Source organism: Rhinatrema bivittatum, chromosome 10 (genome assembly GCF_901001135.1).
Source record: "Rhinatrema bivittatum chromosome 10, aRhiBiv1.1, whole genome shotgun sequence".
Lineage (NCBI taxonomy): Eukaryota > Metazoa > Chordata > Amphibia > Gymnophiona > Rhinatrematidae > Rhinatrema > Rhinatrema bivittatum.
This window is the reverse complement of record NC_042624.1, coordinates 12,967,434-12,990,591: the sequence shown is the minus strand read 5'-3', so window position 1 is coordinate 12,990,591 and position 23,158 is coordinate 12,967,434.

Sequence of the window (23,158 nt, the reverse complement as noted above, 5' to 3'; positions counted from 1 at the left end):
GTATCCGTTCAATAGACCAAAATATCTGTTAGATAAATTGGCTTGGCAATAGCCTGGGCAGGTATTTAGATCTTCTCGGGGATTTTTGCTATTTTCACAGGTGCATACGTTTAAATCAAGCATTTGTACAAAACAGGCATTTACAGCAATGACCCTGTTCCAATTTTCAGTAAGAAGTGAACTAAATTATTTAAAATTCCAGATATTGGCCAAGGCCTATATATTCCCCTTTGAGGATAATGAATGGAATTTGTATATTTTGTGTATGCAGGTTATTTTCCCTGGGAGATGGTGGTAAGGGCTGGAACTTGGGCATTTTTGGTAGAAGAGATTGTTAAGGGCGGTTTTGGAGGCAAGTGGCAGTCAGTAAGACATTTATCTGTTGTTGTATTTGTTGATTTTTAGTGTGTATATGAATTTGTAAACTGCTTTTATTGTAGCTACAGATTATGTATCAAATACATTTTTTAAATAGATAAATAGATAGATAAATAAATAAATAAATAAATAGATGTAACATAACCCAGACTAGGGTCCTTTCTAGGAGTCCTTGGCTGCATGCTTATTGCTGGGACTGAAGTTCAACTAGCCATAAACCTAGAGGATTCTTCCTTAGGGAAGGAGGATAACCTCCTGTGGCCTGCATGATTATTCACAATCTAAATAATGGATAGTACTATACACATTGGAAAAGAGATGAATGTCCTAACATACCGTTACTGAAAGATGTTTACTTTGCTGCAGAAATTCAATAAACAAAATTATATTTGGTAAACCTGTGTCTTTCGTCAATTATGAATTCTCAAAGTAGCTCCTTCTCTACTCTCCTGGTAGTTGGATTCTTTACTGGAAAGTCTTTAATAGTGGGGTATCTGACCAACGGTTAACGTCCCTGTTCAGATGTCCCAGTAATTGCCTCCTTACTCCTCTGTAATTCTTGTTCTTCCTCTCTCTGGTTACTGGATGAGTATTTGAGTGGTCATAAACTGGATGAGTCCCACTTCACCCCTCCTGGCACTTTTTCTCCTTTCAGACACTAGATTAATGTTTGAAATGTATCCCTGATTTAATTAAATAGATGCTATATTTCTCAGTTGGAAAGAAACTGAAAATAATATGAAATCTCTCCAATATGGAAATTAGAAGGAAAGGTAGGAAAACGTCATTCAAAAAAAAGTCCAGAAAAAACAGTTCCCTCCTTTAAAAAAAGGACAAACCTCCTAAAGAGATAGCTCCTCACTTCCAAAAGGGGAGCTGTCCTTGTATAGGAACAGGCAGTCACCACTACAGCAGCTTCACAAGGGGGTGCTGTAAAACTGCTGCTATGCTCCTCTAAAGCTACCCTGCTTTCCCGGTTTGGCTTCCGAGGTATACTTAACCTGATGGCGTCCTACAATGAGTATTATATTTTAAGGTATTTTGAAAAGAGGTTTCATTGAGTTTTCATTACTTCTTCAAATGCTTAACTCAACCTCTAGATACTATATCCACTTCAGTATACTTTGTGGTGCCATAAGTACAAACATTGTAAAAAATATGAGAAAAATTAAAGTTATCTTGACCTCTATTATACCAACAACCAGTAGAATTATTTTTAAGAATAAAATAATGCACTCCATACTCTAATATTTTTTTAAATACTGACAAATGCTTGCAAGATATTATATCTATAGGAGACATTTTGAATTAAACTAATCTACTGATACCTCTACTTTCTCTCTAGTCTAAAGCTCAAAAGACAGCAATGATTGACTGTCCATTTCAGTTGTAGAACTGAGCTCTGGATTAAAATGTCAAAGTAATTCATGGCTCTTTTTTGCAAATAGATAAGCATTTCATTTAAATCTAAGCTAATTAATGCTCCGCAAAGGTCAAATTACCTGTTCAAATGATGTACAGTAAATGATAATACTGCAAGAGCTGCAAATTAAAAAGAAGACTTTTTAATGCAGCATCAAGGTTTTACCAAGGTGGAAAGATTAAGTAGTATCACAGATATATCAACACCTTCAACAAATGAGGATAGAAATGCATGCATTCAAATTATTAATAATAGCACAAACACAGGGATGCATAGAAGAGGAACATAGTTGATAATTTTCCTATGGAATTGCTTTGATATAGATACTTGGAAAGGGATGAAAATATCATTGCTTCTAGCTTGAGCTGTTTTTTTGTAATTATATTTTATTTGAACTTTTTTAATGAAGCACTCATGGATAAATTCCAAACAGATGTCAAGGATAATACAAGCAGGTATGACTAATATGTCTTACCTCTCCCCCTCCCCTCCTATATCTCTCAACCCCTCAGTTCTCATAGAAACATAACTTTTGTCTTTGTCCCAGGTTTGAAAAGAATTCCAGATTCTCTCAAATTTAGTTATAGTATTTCTCACTTTTGCTGTTAAGCAGTTCTATCTGACAGACGTGCAAGAGCCGCTTATACACAGATATAGGGTGTTTGTTTTCCAGTGTGCATCTATTTCACATCTGGCTGTGTTTAATATTTCAATTACCAACTTATCTATATTTCTCGGCATCACATCCACTGAAGCCAATAAAAGGAATATCATTGGGTCTTTATCCAGACTAAACTTAGTAATGTCTAAATTTAATGTTTGTTTTATGTCTCAATAAGGTAGAATCCCAGGATAAGTCCCCCAAATATGCTCCATATTTCCCCTTTCCCCAATTCTCTCCAACATTGCCCTATAATATTAAAATGCATATTTTTTTAATTTGGCTGGGGTATAATACAACCATAAATATATTTTAAAATTATTTTTTTACCAGACAGAGATGATGATTTTGCAGTTCATCTCCTAATATCTTTTCATCAATTGAATAAGCTAAATCTTTTTATTTATTGGTTTTTATATTCTGCTTTTTGGGACTTTAAAGCAGATTATGTTCATGTACTTCCCTATCCCCAGAGGGCTTACAATCTAATTTTGTATCTGAGGCAATGCAGGGTAAAGTGACTTGCCCAAGGTCACAAGGAGTGGGATTTAACCCTAGTTTCCTTGGTTTGTAGCCCACTGTTCTAACCACTAGGCTACTCCTCTCTCCCAGACTTTCTCATCTTTAAGCAGGCCCTCTGAAAGATCACTCAATACATTGTAAATCTTTGAGATTAAACCTTTAAGAGGCAGTCCTTTTAAATAATATTATTAAAAAAAACTAGAATGTCCTCTTCCCAGCCATGCTTCGCCCAATTGCATATAAGAAAACTGGTCCCCAAACGCCAGTTGATATTTTTCCCTTAAATCAGCAAAGATCTTCCAGCTTTGGAGATCCAAGATGTGTCCTATTTGGATTTGATAAATATATATATACACAGGTTTTGTGTTGATATATTGTTTACTGTTAGTAATACCTGTGTTTAGAACCCTTCGTGTGTGAGTATATTTGACCTATTTGGGAGAGGCCATACCATTCCCAAATTTTGAGCCATGTCCCCTCCAACCCCACTAGGAACTCTCCATTGTATTGAATGGTCATTAGCAGGGAATACATCCTTCAAGAGATCACTTTCTTTCTTATGGATTCCCAGACCTCTAAGGTCCATCTTGTGAATGGATTATGAAGATGTCCCTTATGCAACTAGGGATATGCATGCAATGGGATCTCAGCCAGGAAATATTCTTCAGTGTTCATTCACTGTTTTCTCATGGAGCCTTTATGCCATTCTAGTATCGATCTAATCTGAGCAACCTTGTAATATCATTTCACATTTAGGACTCCCAATCCTCCTCTCATTTTAGGTAAGAACACAATGGGGTAGATTTTCGAAGATGCGCTCACTACGCGGCGCGCACACATGGATGCCCAATTTTATAACATGCGCGCGCAGGTGTACGCATGTTATAAAATTGGGGGTCGGCGTGTGCAAAGGGGTGCACACTTGTGCATCCTGTGCATGCTGATGCCCGTGGCCTTCCTCAGTTCCCTCCCAGTCTGCTCCAATTTCAGAGTGGACTGGGAGGGAACTTCCCAACCCCCTATACTAACCTTCCTTCCCCTTCCCCTTCCCCTAACCTCCCTTCCTCTTCCTCTTCCCCTAACCTACCCACCCCCGAGCCCTAACCTAACCCCCCAAAAATCTTTATTTTACCTTTTGTGGCTGCCTTTTACCCCATTTCTGCAAGTCCTTTAATAATTCTTTCACAAGGGAAGAATAGTTTAAGCATGCTAATTCTAATAATCTCTAACTATACTCACCCCTAAGTATTTTATATGGTGAGTCGCCCATTTAAATAGAAAGCTATCTTGTAACCATATAACCAGTGCATGGGGTATAGGTATGTTCAATATTTCAGATGTACTCATATTCACTTTGAAGCCAGCCACTTTTTCATAGTGATTGAGTTCTTCTATAAGAACTGATAGAGATATCAGTGGATTGGACAAAATGAACATATCATCTGCCAACAATGGAATATTTATCCCTTTGATATCCCTATTTCGTCAAACTTTCTTTGCTAGCAGCTCCATCACAAGAATGAAGAGGAGTGGGGATAAGGAGCACTGCTGCCTTGTCCCTCTTTCTAAAGTTCTCTGAAAAGCCTTTATTTACTTTAATGCATGCTTGAGAGACGTCTTACAGTTTCCATATCCACGTAGAGAAATTGTCACCCAAATCACATTTCTCAAAAACTTTGTACATAAAATTCCAGTGGACTCTATCAAATGCCTTTTTAGTATCTAAAGCTAAAAGTAAGGCAGCCTGGTTTACCTCTTGTTTTTCCCAAATAAGTTTAAGTACCTGTATAATATTATCCAATGTACTCTTCCCCATTATGAAACCAGATTAGTTTTCATGGATTAGACATGGCAAAACTCTACTCAATCTGCCTGCTAGAATTTTTACTAATATCTTCATGTCAATATTTAGTGAAGAAATGGGTCTATGTGGCCCACAGACAGAATTGTCTCTATCTGGCTTTGGAACAACTGTAATGTTTATTAAAAGCATCGATAGCAGTAAGTTACCCTCTTCCAGAAAGCTATTAAACATTGATCATAGAGGTCTAGCCAGGAAATTAGAAATTTTCTTGTAAAATTCTGCAGTATATCCATCTAGCCTTGGTGATTTAATTAATTTTAAGCTTTTAATGGCTAAACACATCTTAGCACTTGAGATTTCCCTAGTTAGTGTTTTCTGCTGCTCAGGTGATAGGCAAGGCAGCTGCACTCCTGCTGCACTCCCTACATATTTGAAATCTGCAACGTATAGGGCCATATTCGTTTCCCAGATGTTCAGGACATTGAGCCTAGCCACCACAGTAAAGACACAATCCAAGCCTCCATCAGCGCTGTTTCTCCTTACCTGTCAGGTGACTCCGGCCTAGCTGCATAGTCTCCTCCCTGAGTTCTGGCAAAGCCTCAGAAGCTGTTGGAGTAACCACTGGGCGAGAGAAGGAAGGAGCCAGCGGAACCGTGTACGGGCTGCTTTTAATTCCTTAGCGTGCTGCTGTAATCACCTATCAATCCGGCCTTCCAATTCAATGAGCGCCTCGAGATCATCCGGAAGCTCCCGAGCGGCTAACTCATTTTTAATGCGGGAGGACAACCCTTCAAGGAAGATACCATGTAGGCTGTCCTCACACCATCCCAGTTCGTACGCCAAAGTGCGGAATTCTACTGCGAATTCGGCCAGCGTGTGTGAGCCTTGGCGGAGGTTAAGCAATTCAGAGGTGGCAGTAGACTGGCGACGCAGCTCATCAAATACTTGGCGGAATGTCCGGCTGAACCAAGGCAGGTCTCTCAGAATGGAGTCTCTGTGCTCCCAAAGCAGAGATGCCCAGGCTAGGGCTTTACTATCCAGTAAGGAGAGGATGAAAGACGTCTTAACTCGGTCCATCGGAAACTGCTGTTCCTGCAGGGAGAACCTTATGAAGCAATGATTCACGAATCCTTGGCACTCCTTGGATTCTCTGGAAATCGAGGTGGAGCAGGCATGTGGATCACAGAAGTCAGAGCTACTGGAACTGCCGGGGGAAGGGCGCCAGCCCCGGGCCCAGAAGTGGACTCCAGGTGAGTTGGCAGACAAGACTTCCAGGCATATCTGCTGCTGCTGTAGTCATTGAGCCAGACCCGGAATAACGGGTCTGGCTCAATGACTACAGGCCAGACAAGTCCACGGCCAGACAAGTCCATGGAGTCCATGCCTTTACAAACTGTCATGGTTGTGGACCCTTGAGCTGGAGCGAGTGGTGATGACCACCGAGGGATTGCCCCCAATGGAACTCGTCTCCAGGAGGTGGAGCTGGAGAAGAGAAGAACTCACACGGAATGGTTCCAAGAGATCAGGTAGGATAGCCCTCCCAGGAGCGGATAGCCTATGAACGTGGAAGAGCCCCCAAGGAGTGGATACTCAGATCATTCACCCAGCAAGACAGGAAACAGGAACCAAAACTCCACGGAGAAGCGGAATGGAATCCAGGCAGAAGATCCAGAGCAGGCAGTGAAGAAGCGGATCAGAGTCACAGGCCAGGGGTCAGGATGGGCAGCAGACGAACAGAGCCGAGAAGGCAAGCCAAGGTCAAACCTGGAGATCAAGTCGAGGACTGGATACAGGAACGAAGGCAGGAACTTGGCAGCAAGGCAGGAACTCGGAGGCAAGGCAGGAACATGGAGGCAATGCACGAAGGACAAACAAGCAGCAACAGAGAAGACCTGTTGCAAAGGCAATGTAGGTATGCAGTTGTGGGGTTTAAATACCCCTCCTTATGGGCATGATCTTCTGGGGCCGGGCTGATTCTCCCACCGTGGCCCCTTTAAGAAGCAGGGCCTCCCGCGTGCACACGTCAGGGGAGGCCCCGATGCTGACTGGGAGGACACTGCTCAAGTCGCGCGGTCGAGCATTCTTGGCCTACCACGGGGGGGGGGGGGGCCCACCGCGCCAGGCGAACAAGAGAGGTAAGTGGGCCTGGCTGTGGGCTGCCATGGTCATGCACCACAACAAAATAGGTCTGTTTGACCTGCATCATTTGTTAATGTGATCTAGCACTAAAGATTACAACTGAGTACACAGTTTTTCCTGTTGTGCAAATATTTTAGGGGAATCCCTCTCCTTGTGCTGTTTTTCCAGGACTGCTATTCCCTCAAATTTTCCACCCTCTGTTGCCTCTGTTTTTTAGCCTGTGAGGCCCACATAATCAGCTTTCCCCTTAAAACACATTTTAATCCATCCGTCTGGGACCTCACCAGTATCAATAAGTAGTGGATACTCTTATACTTCCTATTCAGCCCGGTTGTAAATTGCTGCCTCTATCAGGTGAAGACAGCTATCATGGCCAAGGTTGTTGTTAAGAGTGTAGTCATGTGTGACCAGGGAAGCAAGCTCCCAGATGTTGCCCCACCCAGAAATTTCAGCCAAATAGGAAGGAGAGGCAAAGATGATATATAAACCCAACAGATACAATTCACTTCACTGTATTATCCATGAACAGTTTCATTTTATTAAATCAATATAATTATTAGGGATGTGAATCGTTTTTTGACGATTTAAATTATCGTCTGATATATTTTAAATCGTCAAAAATCGTTAGAGGCGATATACAATAGGAATTCCCCCGATTTATCATCAAAAATCGTAAATTGGGGGAAGGGGGAGGGGAAGGGGGAGGGCGGGAAAACCGGCACACTAAAACAACCCTAAAACCTACCCCGACCCTTTAAAATAAATCCCCCACCCTCCCGAACCCCCCCCCCAATGTCTTAAATTACCTGGGGTCCAGTGGGGGGTCCCGGTGTGATCTTCCACTCTCGGGCCACGGGTGCGTTAATAGAAATGGCGCCGGCACTACCTTTGCCCTGTCATATGACAGGGCAAAGGTAGCGCCGGCGCCATTTTGGTTCCTGTCCCCCGACGTCTCGAGGGCAGGAGATCGCTCCTGGACCCCCGCTGGACACCCAGGGACTTTTGGCCAGCTTGGGGGGGCCTCCTGACCCCCACAAGACTTGCCAAAAGTCCAGCGGGGGTCCGGGAGTGACCTCCTGCACTCGAATCGTATTTGCCGTATTGCAAAATGGCACCGGCCATACGGCCATACGGCCGGCGCCATTTTGCAATACGACAATACGGCCATACGGTCGGCGCCATTTTGCAATACAAAATGGCGCCGGCTGTATGGCCATATTGCCGTATTGCAAAATGGCACCGGCCATATGTTACTTTGCTGCTTAATGGCTATGCTGCTCACAGATGAGTGATTTTCAATTGCCTTTAATTTCAATTTGGCAACTTGTCGTCATGAAAGTATATAAGAGATGAAAGCCATGGTCACTTTCTTTTCTTTCTTGTCAGCTTTTATTTATAAGTCAGTCATCAGTTAAACCTTAGCAGGGCTGACAGAGATATTTGGTCCATGAGTGTTCAATTGTCCCTCTTCCTTCACTAACTGTGTGTGAGTTTTCTTTCAATCATTCAGTTTCTTCCCAACCTTATTCTTGTTAAACTAAGCTGCTCAGAAACACTGTGGTGCAGAATTAACTTTATCATAACTGTCATATCCTTTTCCTTGCCTTTTCTGGAATCAGTGCTCTTAATTTACACAACCACACTTCACATTCACTCACTGTTAAATATTCTACTGTTCTTTCTCTATTTCAAGATGTTTCAACACTTACTTGAGGTCTCAGAGCCGAGTATTGAGTCAGTGCTTATGCTTGCTTATAGGTGAATTTTAAAAGCTCAAAGTGTGCTGAAATTAGGGGATGTATGAATGTTTTTGGCTCGCTCGCACCAAGCAGATTTTAGAAGCCCAATGCAATAATCCACTGGAAAGGTTTTACAATGATTTATTTATAATCCACCTAGTTGTTACAAGGGTTATGAATTATCCAACTTCTACGGATTTCCTCTGAGTTAGTACATATGAAATTGTCATTTAAATACTCAGGAACAGTTCTCTTAGTTATCCTACCACCTGAGTCTGCTGAATGGTTTCTAGACCCCCACCCCTACTCCATGGGATATCCAGGGGATTCAGGCACCAAACCGAAACCTGTGCTTTTTGTTCTACTCATGGAAGTGACATATCAACTGGCTCCATTCTGTTTTTATACCATTTTTCAGTTTCACTGGCTTTTTCCATAGTTCATTTTCTTCATAGTTTTGATTTCTTTCACTTGGTTACAACATTTTTACAATTCTTCAGAAGTGTGTGAATCTTTCTCTGTCTCTTTCACTTCCAGATGTACCTTCACTGTTCACTATTTCCTTACTTCTGCCTTTCCCGGTTACTTCTATCTCTTTCTCAGGGGGAGCTGATTCATCCCGAAACCTTACATCAGGATTTTCTCTTAGGCTTTGATTTTCTTTAAACTAGAGTTCTGTTCTTTGAACAGAATGTTGGAGTTCCATTTTTGCACTTGGTTGCACACTTTCAGGAATGATTTCTTTCGTTATAGATACATTTTTTTTTATCTTTTTGGTGGGCTATACTGTTTTCTTTTAAAGCACAAGGATTTTATTTTGTTCTCTCTCACTAAAACGTGATTCTTCCTTTTGCTGTATTCTATCTTCTTAAAACTGATAAATTATATCCACTACTTCTCCCCCTGACAGTTCTGGCTCTTCTTCAAATTCCTGTGGAAAAGATGCACACCTATCATAATTATAAATCCTTCTTTTTGTGCTGGACTCTTGCCATCCAGTAGCTTCTCCTTCCGAACTTCAAGCTTATATGAACATTTTACATCTTTCATTGTACATTGGTGTGGCTCTAACATTATGACTGTTGTATCTCCTTCATTCCTCTTCTCGTATTCTCTGCCTTTCGTCGTATGCTGCCTGTCTCTCTCTTGTAGGTGGAGCAGTGCCGCTCTCAAATCTTCTAGCTTAATAAAAGGTATTCTCCATCTTGATGATTGAAGCAAACGGAAATGGCTTGTCCCTGTTGCATTGAATAATCTTATGGCCAAGGTGTTTGGTGTTATTTGTAGTCATGTAAAATGGCAGCAGGTTATACGATGTTGTACACTGATTGTGCACAGTTTAAAGCAACCTACTTCCTTATGTAAATGAGCCAGATTAAGCATTTAATCAAATTCTACATTCACTCAAATAAATAGTAGGATTTTCAATGAAAAATGTTCACTTTCTTGAACAAATAACCAGCTAGTTTTATTCAAAGTGATCATTTATTTTTTATTCAATATTTAGATATGCTACTATATAAACATCATATATGTATATATTATAGCATATTATTTTAACTTTTCTTTCTTTAACATATTGCAATACTAATAAAGAAGCTAAACTACAGGGTGGCCCATGGAAAAGTAGCCTGCCTCCAACGCGGTTACCGGGGAGCGCTAGAAGAGCGGTCCCCATTAGAAAGTGTGTGCCCTTGGGCCCCTGGCACGATCCCACACCAAGGGTAGGTGTAGCGTGGGCCCAACCCCCAGCCGAACCTGCATGCCTCTGGAACCAACATGTGCAATGTTGGTGATGGACAGTCCTCCAACTGTTCCCGGCCCTTTCGGACCTGCCGCTGAGATGGCAAGAGGCAGCAGGCAGGACTCAGGGCATGGGCAGACGAAGGTTCACAAACAGATGACGAAGACTCGGGAACCATAGATTGTAGACGTAGACTCTAAAGCAAGACACTGTAGACGTAGACTCTAAAGCAAGACACTGTAGATATAGACTCTGAAACAATCAGGGAGGTTCAGATGTTGGCACTGTCCCTCAGGGCACCCTACACAGCCAGTACGACTGGTCTGGTCACCGACCACCCTGTCCCACATCCATGGGAGCTGAACCAGCGCAGGAAAGGAATTATGCTGCACAAAGCAGTCCAGGGTAATGTACTGCACACCAGCAGTCTAAAGCAGGTTACTGCACACCAGCAGTAAGAAGCAGGTTATTGCACACCGGCAGTCAGAAGCATCAGGGACAAGAACAAACACAAAGTAACATCATGAAACATCAGGGCGTGCAAGCCACAGACACCAAACTGAAGCAACCATGGAGGCCTGATGGAGCGCTGGAAAAGGAGACATCCAGAGAGGTATAACTCCAATGCAAGGCAAAGCATGAGTGCTGGAGCAAAGCTTATATAGCCCAGGAGCAGGCAACTCCCTGGCCTGCCCCTCACTGTCCAGATGGCCCTCACTGTCCAGATGGCCTGCCCCTCACTGGCTCTATAAGAATGGAGAGGAGCCGTGGGTCTGCCCCTTAGGAGATGGGCATGGTCCACACCAGAGCATCCAGGCTGCAGTGGAGCAGGCCTCGAGTAGGCCCTGAACAACACTGAAGGCCTCCCAGGCTGTGGAGCAGGATCCGGACAAATGCTCATGCGAGGCCCTGACTTCGGAGTGGCCTCCAGAAAAGGTGAGATGCCTCCTGTGGCGCAGCTACAGGAGGAATCGTAACAAATGCACTGGTATTGGAGGCGGGCTACTTTTCCTTGGGCCACCCTGTATATCAAGTCAGCTAGTAATAGTTCTGGAAATCTTCTCTAAAATTCTATCATAGAAGTATTTTATAGTTTAAATTCAAAACACTGTAACACTTTATGCTAAATTTCAGTCTCTTCCACCAAGAATTAATACTTTGTATTATATTTTATTTTAGTTGTGGCTGTGAACTTGTACAGTGAAGATTTTCAATAAGGTAACATGCACTTTTATATATGCATTTGTGTCATTTTCTTTGTATCTACTTTTCTTTACTATTCTTTTTCTTTTCTATACTTTGTACCATTTTTATGTTTTCTGTTTCTTTATTTAAAATTGTTAAGCTCAGGCCTGCCTATAGATTGTGGGAAGGGGTGGTTACACATATTTGATGCTTTGCTGTTTCTCTCTTCTCTCATTGCTGGAGCTCCATATCCCGCAGCATTCATTGTCTTCTTCTTCTTCCTCTTCCTTTCTTTCTCTGTGTTCTTCTCAAACCTACTAACTTATGTCCAGATTTTAAAAGGCCCACATGCATAAAATTTGAGGGTTACATGCCTTGCCGGGCTCTGTGTGAGCCATACGCAATTATTGAAAGGGCCCAGCTATGTGTGTAAACTTCGATAGGTGCACAAGTGCTGGACCTGAAGAAAGGGGCAGACCGGGGGCAGGTTTTGGGTGGGAAGGGGTGGGGAGGGCTGGTGGTGGGCTGGGACTGAGCCATTAGACGCTGTCCTGGGGAAGCTTGTGCGGGCAGCCAGCCTGCGCACGGAAATTATGTCTGCTCCTTAGATCACATAAGTAAAAGAACAAAAGAAATTTAGAAAAGTTAGGGAGAGTTTAGGGGTCGGGGAGGGGAGAAGAGGGGAAAAGGAAAGAAGGCCAGGTAGGGGTATAGGGAACTGAGAAGGCAAATTGTATCACCGAGCATAATTTTTAAAATACCCCCCTTGCACACAGAAGTGCCCTCCTGCCCGCACATGCGTGTGTGGATATTAAAATCTGGCACATATGTGCATGTGGGAATCCTATTTTATAGCATGCACACACAGACTCGCACATGTTATAAAAAAGCTGTATCCATGTGCATCTGTCTGGAACCACACGCACATGGATGCTCGCGGTTTTTTTTAAATCTATCCCTTACTCTTTGAACAAGTCAATTTAAAAAAAAACTAAATTCCTATCACTCTGTTGGTGTTTCTTCCATAAGCTATGTCAATAGTGTTTCCTCAGTGTTTGCATTCCATCATGGCTTGGTGAAACTGTTTCAACTATAGCTAATGAAAGCAAAACTTATTGAATGTATTCCTAATCTATGAGGAAGTTCAGTTGTGTTTTCTTTTTCTTCATTGTCTCATAAAATTCCTCTTTCACAGGATTCTTGACTCAGTAGTATCTGCTATGTGTCTTTCTCTAACTTCAGTAGTGAGCATGACACTTTGTAGTCATTCTTTCCTCTTATTTTATTTGCTGATTAACTGAAAGTTAGGGCACAGCTGTATTCTCAGATACAAGTCACTTTCCTTTCTTTCACGTAGATGAAATTCAGTGTTGATCTCTTGTGTTAGAACTTTATAGTCCTTCAATTGATAACCAAATGAGCCTATACATCTCTCTTTCTTTGTGGAACCAGTTCCAGATTTAAACATTGAAGTTGTTAGATGCTTCATACCATCATTCACTTGCTAACTTGTGCTGCTCTAAACTTGCAGTGCAGCAATTATTCTAAATATTACTCTTTCCTAGCTTTTACTTACCTTGACTGGAATTCCTAAGTACAATTATTCTCATTCACTCTACACACTCATATACTCCCTGAATTTTAACTTCTCTTTCCCTTATTTTGGGGTTTTTGTACTTTTATTAGGCCTGAGTGCAGAATACTATAATAGCATCTCTGCTCAGCGTAATGTCAGGCTTTACTCTCTCACTGGCATTCTTAAAGTATTTGGCACCCAGGGTGGATACTTCTTTGGCACCCCCACGATATATAATTTTAAAATTTCCTAAACATAGATAAAATACTTCAAAACAGCAGACATCAAAAAAATACCCAATAATTAAAACTAATAGGATTTAAAAAATCTTCTTCTCTCTATATCTGTCATCCTAAGATTGTTGTAGACTGGGTGCCCACATTCACATACACACACTCACACACACACACACACACACAATATGCTCCTTTTCTCTCATACACACACATACATGCTTGGTGAGAGACAGAGGGAGCATGTGTGTGTATGAGACTCACACACACACACACATAAACACTTTCTCTGTACCTCTCTTACACATTCACTTCCTCTGTGTCTCTTTCACACACAGACATGCTTCCTTCATCTCTCTCTTAAATATGTACATGCTTCCTCTGCATCTTTCTCACATGCTAGCACACACACACACATGCAAGCATGCTTCATCTATCTCTTCTCTCTCTCTCTCACATGCACACATGCATACAAAAACTGAACTGGAAACCACAAGCCAGATTCTGTATGCAGTGCAACACAGGAAAAGCGGAAAATCACTATTCCTTAAAACAATATACTCAAGAAATATAAATCAATCAGAATAGTAAAACATATTTAAAAGTATACATTTCAAAACAGCTGAAGAATAGAATAATATTCAATAATTAGAATCTCCTGTACGCATTTTTTTAAATTTCCTAAACATTGCTAAATATTTCAAAACAGCAGACAAATAATATCTAGTATTAAAAGGATTTTAAAAATACCCCACTCTCCATGCCTGTCACCTTGAGATTGTCATGGACTGGGAGAATATACACACACACACACATACACACACACAAACAAAATATGCTCCCTCTGTCTCACACACACATACACGCTTAGTGAATGACAGAGGGAGCTTGAGTATGTGTGTGCGTGTGTGTATAAAAGAGACACACACACACATTTCCTCCATCTCTCTCTCTCTCACACATACACACACACATGCTTCCTCTATCTCTCACACACAATTCCTGTCTTATCCATGCATACACAAACACGCATTCTTCCTCTCTCTTAGCCCCACACCCGCAAACAGGCAGCCTCTCGTACACACTCACAGGCATCCTTTCACATAGACGCACCCACAGGTGCGTCTATGTGAAAGGCACACAGGCACACACACACTCACTCTTCTATACACTCACTGTCTCATACACCCACAGGCATCATCTCACACACACACCCTCATACACACACACCCTCACCCTCACACACACACATGTACACAAACAAACCCACACACCCCCGCGCACCCCGCTCATATACTGGCACTTTCTCTCACAGGGCCAGTCTCTCACATCTTTGGCTACAGGTTGCACAGCATGGCCTCTTCTTCTGCTGCCAGCTCCAGGACATGCCAGCCGCAATGCTGGGCCTCTTCTTCTGCTGCTAGCTCTGGGAGACGCTGGTGGCAACAATGGGCTTCTTCTTCTGCTGCTGGAATTTTCCTTGCTATTGCTGGCAGGGAGTGGAAACCCTGAGAGCACATCCCTGCTCCATGCTGCCACAGGACCTTCCTATTGGTGGCAATGGCACCCCACCCCCTGTTTGTCACCTAGGGAAGACCACCGCCCTTGGCCCCCCTTTTGTATGCCTCTGCACTCTCTTTAGATTGTAAAATTGTCAGCTGCTTTCATGGGTTGTGATATCCCTGCTCCCGATTTATTTTATTTATTTTCTCTTTTTTCTGTAACACCTATTGTCAATCTAGGCGGTTTACAAATTTTACATACTTAAAATTTTAAAATAAATAAAATATAATACAAAATAACATATAATAGGAAAAAGCACATCTTGACCGTCCCCTCTAAGTCCTCTTGCTGCTTAACTCTTCATCCCAATGAAGTCACTGCAAGATATAGGACCTGAGATTTTCTGATACACACATAAATGTTCTCTCATGGGCCTCCTTTACATAGAAACATAGAAATGACGGCAGAAGAAGACCAAACGGCCCATCCAGTCTGCCCAGCAAGCTTCACACATTTTTTCTCTCATACTTATCTGTTTCTTTTAGCTCTTGGTTCTATTTCCCTTCCTCCCCCACCATTAATGTAGAGAGCAGTGATGGAGCTGCATCCAAGTGAAATATCTAGCTTGATTAGTTAGGGGGTAGTAGGGGTAGTAACCGCCGCAATAAGCAAGCTACACCCATGCTTATTTGTTTTAACCCAGACTATGTTATACAGCCCTTATTGGTTGTTTTTCTTCTCCCCTGCCATTGAAGCAGAGAGGTATGCTGGATATGCATCTAAAGTGAAGTATCAGGCACATTTGTTTTGGGGTAGTAACCGCCGTAACAAGCCAGCTACTCCCCGCTTTGTGAGTGTGAATCCTTTTTTCTTCTCCCCTGCCGTTGAAGCTATGCTGGGTATGCGTGAAGTATCAGTTTTTCTTCTCCCCTGCCGTTGGAGCAGAGAGCTATGCTGGATGTGCATCGAAAGTGAAGTATCAGGCACATTTGGTTTGGGGTAGTAACCGCCGTAACAAGCCAGCTACTCCCGGCTTTGTGAGTGCAAATCCTTTTTTCCACATTTCCTCTTGCTGTTGAAGCTTAGAGTGATGTTGGAGTCACAGTAACCATGTGTATGTTTATTGAATAAGGGTATTGTGTCCAGGCAGTAGCCATCATTCTGGCGAGTCACCCACTCTTCATTGGCGGCCTCTTGACTTTATGGATCCACAGTGTTTATCCCACGCCCCTTTGAAGTCCTTCACAGTTCTGGTCTTCACCACTTCCTCCGGAAGGGCATTCCAGGCATCCACCACCCTCTCCGTGAAGAAATACTTCCTGACATTGGTTCTGAATCTTCCTCCCTGGAGCTTCAAATCGTGACCCCTGGTTCTGCTGATTTTTTTCTTATGGTAAAGGTTTGTCGTTGCCTTTGGATCATTAAAACCTTTCAAGTATCTGAAAGTCTGTATCATATCTCCTCTGCTCCTCCTTTCCTCCAGGGTGTACATATTTAGATTCTTCAATCTCTCCTCGTACGTCATCCGATGAAGATCCTCCACCTTCCTGGTCGCCCTTCTCTGTACCGCTTCCAACTTGTCTTTGTCTTTTTGTAGATACGGTCTCCAGAACAGAACACAGTACTCCAGGTGAGGCCTCACCAAGGACCTGTACAAGGGAATAATCACTTCCCTTTTCTTACTCGATATTCCTCTCTCTATGCAGCCCAGCATTCTTCTGGCTTTTGCTATCGCCTTGTCGCATTGTTTCGCAGACTTCATATCATTAGACACTATCACCCCAAGGTCCCTCTCCTGCTCCATGCACATCAGCCTTTCCCCCCCATCGAATACAGTTCATTCGGATTTCCACTCCCCATATGCATGACTTTGCACTTCTTGGCATTGAATCTCAGCTGCCATATCTTCGACCACTCTTCCAGTTTCCTTAGATCCCATCTCATTCTCTCCACTCCTTCCGGCGTGTCCACTCTGTTGCAGATCTTAGTGTCATCCGCAAAAAGACAAGCCTTACCTTCTATCCCGTCCGCAATGTCGCTCACAAAGATATTGAACAGGACCGGTCCCAACACCGATCCATGCGGTACACCACTTAAAACCGCTCTCTCTTCAGAGAAGGTTCCATTTACCATCACACATTGTCTTCTGTCCGTCAACCAATTTGCAATCCAGGTCACCACCTCGGCACTCACTCCCAAGCTTCTCGTTTTATTGACCAGTCTCCTGTGCGGAACCGTATCAAAAGCTTTGCTGAAATCCAAGTATATGATATCGAGTGCTCTTCCTCGATCCAATTCCTTGGTTACCCAGTCAAAAAACTCAATCAGATTTGTTTGACAGGATCTTCCCCTGGTGAATCCATGTTGCCTCTGGTCCATCAATTCTCCAGACTGTAGATAGTTCACTATTCTCTCTTTCAGCAGTGACTCCATTACTTTTCCCACCACCGAAGTGAGGCTAACCGGTCTGTAGTTGCCAGCCTCCTCCCTGTTCCCACTCTTGTGAAGCGGGACCACCACCGCTCTTCTCCAATCACTCGGCACCACTCCCGTTTCAAGGGATCTATTGAACAGGTCACACAGCGGACCCGCCAGAACATCTCTGAGCTCCCTCAATATCCTTGGATGAATCCCATCAGGCCCCAGGGCTTTGTCCACTTTCAGGTTCTTTAGCTCTTCCCACACATTTTCTACTGTAAAAGGATTTTCATCTATTCCATTTCCTTCCAGTTTCTTGTGTAGAGATGGTCCTTCTCCAGGGTCTTCTTTAGTGAACACAGAGCTGAAGTATTCGTTTAATATTTCTGCCATTTCTTCGTCTCTCTCCACACTTTGATCATTATCACCTTTCAATTTCACTATACCACTTTGGACCTTTCTCTTTTCGCTGATGTATCTGAAAAATGTTTTGTCACCATTTTTTATCTCCTTGGCAATCCTCTCTTCCGCTTGACTTTTTGCCAACTTGATTAATTTCTTTGTCTCCCTCAGTTGAATCAAATATTCTTCTTTGTGTTCCTCCATTTGGGATCTTTTATATTTCTTGAATGCTGTTCTTTTAGCTTTAATTTTGTCAGCCACCTCCTTTGAGAACCAGATAGGTTTCAATTTTCTTTTGCTTTTCTTTACATTTCTAACATATAGAGTAGTTGCCTTGGTGATTGCTCATTTTAGATTGGTCCACTGCTGCTCCACATCTCTCTTGTTCTCCCATCCTTTTAGTTCTTCCTCCAGGTACTTACCCATTTCCTCAAAGTCTGTGTTTTTGAACTGTAAAACTCGGGTCTTTGTGGTTCTTTTCCCTATTCTTTTAGTGATATTAAACCATACCGTTTGATGATCACTGGTGCTGAGGTGGGTGCCCACCTGGACATCGGAGACATTATCTCCATTAGTGAGCACTAAGTCGAGTATAGTTCCTTCTCTCGTGGGTTCCAACACCATTTGTTTGAACAAAGATACTTGCATGGTATCCACTATTGCTCTACTATTTTTAGTTTCTGCAGATGGGATTTTCCAGTCTACATCTGGCATATTAAAGTCACCCACGATCACCACTTCTCCCTTCTTACCTATCTTATGGATGTCTTCAACCAGATCTCTGTCCAGCTCTTCCTTTTGGTTTGGAGGCCTGTAAACCACTCCAATATAAATGGATGCTACATCATCTTTTTATAGGTCGACCCATATTGCTTCTTCCTTGCCCCAACTTCCTTGCAGCTCAGATGCTTGGATGTTGTTTCTGATATAAAGAGCCACACCTCCCCCTTTTCTATCCTCTCTGTCCTTCCTTAACAAGTTATAGCCTGGTATTGTTGTATCCCAATCATGAGATTCTGTGAACCATGTCTCTGTGATAGCAACAATGTCCAATTCTGCCTCAGCCATTAGGGCCTGCAGATCTGGGATTTTATTTCCCAAACTATGAGCATTTGTGGTCATAGCCTTCCAGGTACTCTCTTTAAGGTTATTGCTTTTCCTGGACTCCTTATGAGATTTTATTTGAGATTTGTTATTCACATCACTCTTTCCTTTTGCAGTTGTGCCACTGTTGACAGAGTTATCCATCTCAATTAGATTTTTCTTTTGGTTATGGATCTTGAAATTCTGCATGCATTGTGTTTGTTTTCTCTTTTCTGGTAACACTTCAATGTTTTTCTCAAGAACTTCTTCAGTTTCTAATATAGAGAAGGCTTTCTGTTCTTTTTGCATTTGGTACATTGTGTGTCTCCTCATCACAGGTCTAATTCTACCAGAGCCCACTGTATTCCTGTATTTTAAATAATTTCTTAATGACCTGTTTGAGTGGGAGGGTGTACCTGTTGGCTGTCCATCTGTCAAGAATGGGTGACTGTGGGTCCTACCTGAGCCTAATGAATCTCTTTTTCTTGACTTCTGGTTTCTCTGTGATGTTGGGGAATTATTTTCTGAGTAATGCAATGTGGGTGTAATTCTTGTAATTGAAGCTAATTGAGCTTTAACCTCATTCAGCTCCTTTTTCAAGGAAGATAGTTGTGCACAAATTGGGCAAGCTCTAAGTTTCCAGATGCTTTCCCTCAGAATAAAGGCTCCACAGCAGTTACATTGGATAATCCTCATTTTGGTAATTTTTGACATTTGATGAATAGCAATTATGGAAATACTAATTTACCTTGTTGCCATTTATGAATCTAGGCAGGTTATATAAGAAACACAAACCTAGGGGTGGGTGGGTAGACGGGTAGGGTGGGAGGGTGTTAAACAGGTAAAGCAGACTAACAGCCCTCCCAAATATCTATTTCAGTTGTGCTTTTTTTTTTTTTTTTTTTTTTTTTTAAAAGACAGTGCACAAGTTTTGGCAGATATAATGCCCTACTTCTAAGCACAGATAACAACAGATAACAACCAAAATGGACTTAACTTTAGCAGGAAAGGTTCTGGTTCGTTTGAGATCCCAGCTCCAAAGTGAATTCAGTTCCCAATGCACGTGAGGCTCTGGCAACTTAATCCAATTACTGCCCCGCCTTACAAACCCAGGCTGAAGAGGAAGGGGCTGCTTTTGAACTAATGGCTGAAATAGGTAAAGCAGACTAACAGCCCTCCCAAATATCTATTTCAGTTGTGCTTTTTTTTTTTTTTTAAAGACAGTGCACAAGTTTTGGCAGATATAATGCCCTACTTCTAAGCACAGATAACAGATAACAACCAAAATGGACTTAACTTTAGCAGGAAAGGTTCTGGTTCGTTTGAGATCCCAGCTCCAAAGTGAATTCAGTTCCCAATGCACGTGAGGCTCTGGCAACTTAATCCAATTACTGCCCCGCCTTACAAACCCAGGCTGAAGAGGAAGGGGCTGCTTTTGAACTAATGGCTGAAACAGTTAAAGCAGACTAACAGCCCTCCCAAATATCTATTTCAGTTGTGCTTTTTTTTTTTTTTAAAGACAGTGCACAAGTTTTGGCAGATATAATGCCCTACTTCTAAGCACAGATAACAACAGATAACAACCAAAATGGACTTAACTTTAGCAGGAAAGGTTCTGGTTCGTTTGAGATCCCAGCTCCTGCTTTTATTATTATTAAATTTAGGGAATTTTCCATACCTTTAAAATTTATTTCTCATGTTTCAACTGTTTGCTGGGACCCTGCTTTGTGACTTGCCTTAGTGGTGTTATGCCAGACCTTTCACTAATTGCTGGGGAAGCCATCGCTATGGTAATATGGTTATGGCTTTGGTCTCTCATCCCATTACTATGGCGGTCTTTGTTTTCTAGGGATGCCTTGGGGGGGTCCAGGAGCAACCTCCTGCACTCGCACCATATTGCCAATATTCAAAATGGCGCCGGCGCTACTTTTGCCCTCACTATGTCATACGGGTCGTATGACATAGTAAATCGGGGGAATTGTTATTGTATCGCGGCTCTAACGATTTTTGACGATTTCAAATATATCTGACGATTGTTTTAAATCATCAAAAAATGATTCACATCCCTATTGAAAAGCACCGGTCGAAGTACAAATCCCTGAAGCACTCCACTGATAACCCTTTTCAACTGAGAGAATTTACCATTTAATCCTACTCTCTGTTTCCTGTCTTTTAACCAGTTTGTAGTTCACAAAAGAACATTGCCTCCTAACCTATGACTTTTTAGTTTTCGTAGAATCCTCTGATGAAGGACTTGTCAAACACCTTCTGAAAATCCAAATACACTACATCTTCCACTTCACCTTTATCCACATGTTTATTAACCCTTTAAAAAAAATGGAGCAGATTTGTGAGGCAAGACTTCCCTTGAGTAAATCCATGTTGACTGTGTTCCATTAAACCATGTCCTGCAGAACTGCACCGTTATACTTTAACTTGTTTTGTGGGCCCTTGGGTCATGGAGAGAGCTGACTCCACCCATAGTGAGGAGCCCTGTGGGGACTCTCCATGATAGGCGGGGTCTCAGCAGTGATGGACACAGGAGTCAGAGATATATTTATTATACAGCAAAGAGAAACCCGAGGAGCGGGTTTGTAAACAGCGCTTGAATAGGAAGACCTGAGATGGATTCTTCGGTAGTTGTCTGCAGAGCGGGGTTACCCGGGAATACTTGCTTCTTGGTAGTTCTTGAGCTTGGCAGCTCCGGTAGTGGTCCGCAGCGCGGGGTAGGCCGGAGATAGATATTGGCAGCAGGCACAAGACAGCATGGATCTGGTAGTGGTCCGCAGATCAGGGTAACCCGAGGATCCGCACAGCAAAAGAGAAGCAGAGTTGAGATCAGGTCTTGTACTTACTCCGTGGTGTTGCAGTAGAGATATCATTGTAGCAACAGTGGAGACCCGGAGCGGGAACACTGAAGGGTCGTCCGTAGCAATAGCAGGAGGTACTCACTAAGCTGGTGAAGGTGGGACTCGCAGAGAAGGCTCTCCGAGGAGCGGATAGCCCTGAGTGCAGCAAGGCCCCTGAGGAGCGGGTACCTGAGTAACTCAGTTTGGACCGCAGGAACAGTGAGGTGAAGCATCTCTGAGAAAGGAATTGAGCACAATGGAATCCTTGCTAACTTGTTGGTAGGAAAGTCCGGTTTAAGTTTAAGTTTAAGGTTTAAGTACACGTAGGCAGTGACGACATGCGGAGGGGATACCCCCGAAGTTCCTGCCATGATGTGGATAAGATGGAAGCAGGCACACACGCTCATGCCCTAAGTTACACCATATTCAAGATGGGGACCAGGATCACCCACAATAGAGCAAAATGAGGTGAGCAGGAAAGGTCACAGTCATCTGTGACCAACGGGTGCAACAGTACCCCCCCTTGTTATGGCCCCTCTCAGGGAGTTTTGGCTTCCTAGGATGAGTTAGATGGAATTGGTGTATCATGTCTTTGTCAAGGATGTTGATAGCAGGTTCCCAGCTGTTTTCTTCTGGTCCGTATCATTCCCAGAAAATTAGATATGCCCAATGCTTTCCTCTCTTACATGCATCCAAGATGTATTCCACTTTGTATGCGATATCCTCTTCAGCATGAAGAGGCTATGGATCTGGAGTCTTGCAAGAGAACTCTGAGAGGATGAGAGGCTTCAAAAGTGAAACCTGGAAAGTTTTGTGTATTTTCATGGATGAAGGTAACTTCAGGCTGTAGGTCAAGGGACCTAGGCAGCGAAGGACAGCGATGGGTACAATGTAGCATGGAGCAAATCTTACTGAAGGCAGCTTGAGGCGGAGGTATTTGGTACTGAGCCATACCTTGTCTGTGATGAGCATTGTAATGCCTTTTGGCCCATTGTCCTGCTTTGTCCAAAAGGTCCTTAGTTTGAGTCCAGAGTTGGTGAATCTCTTCAGCTGTAGCCTCAGCTGTGGGTGATGTACCTGACAAAGGTATTGGAAGTGGTGGTAATGGTTGACGACCATACACAATCTAGAATGGAGTAAATTCAGTGGCAGAAGCAGGATGAGAGTTCAGTATGAACTCAGCCACGGGTAATAGTTCTGCCCAGTCACTCTGCCTAGAGTTGACATAGGCACGAATGAATTGTTTGAGAGTCTGATTCATTCCCTCAGTTTGCCCATTTGATTGGGGGTGATACGCTGATGTCAGGTCTAAGGTGATGTCAAAATTATGACCCAGCACCCTCCAGAACTTGGCGGTGAATTAAACACATCTGTCAGAAACAATGTGTTTAGGCATGCCGTGCAGGCGTAATATATGCCATATGAACAGCTTGGCAAGTTCTGGGGCAGATGGTAGTCCAGGTAATGCCATGAAGTGTGCCATTTTAGAGAAGAGGTCC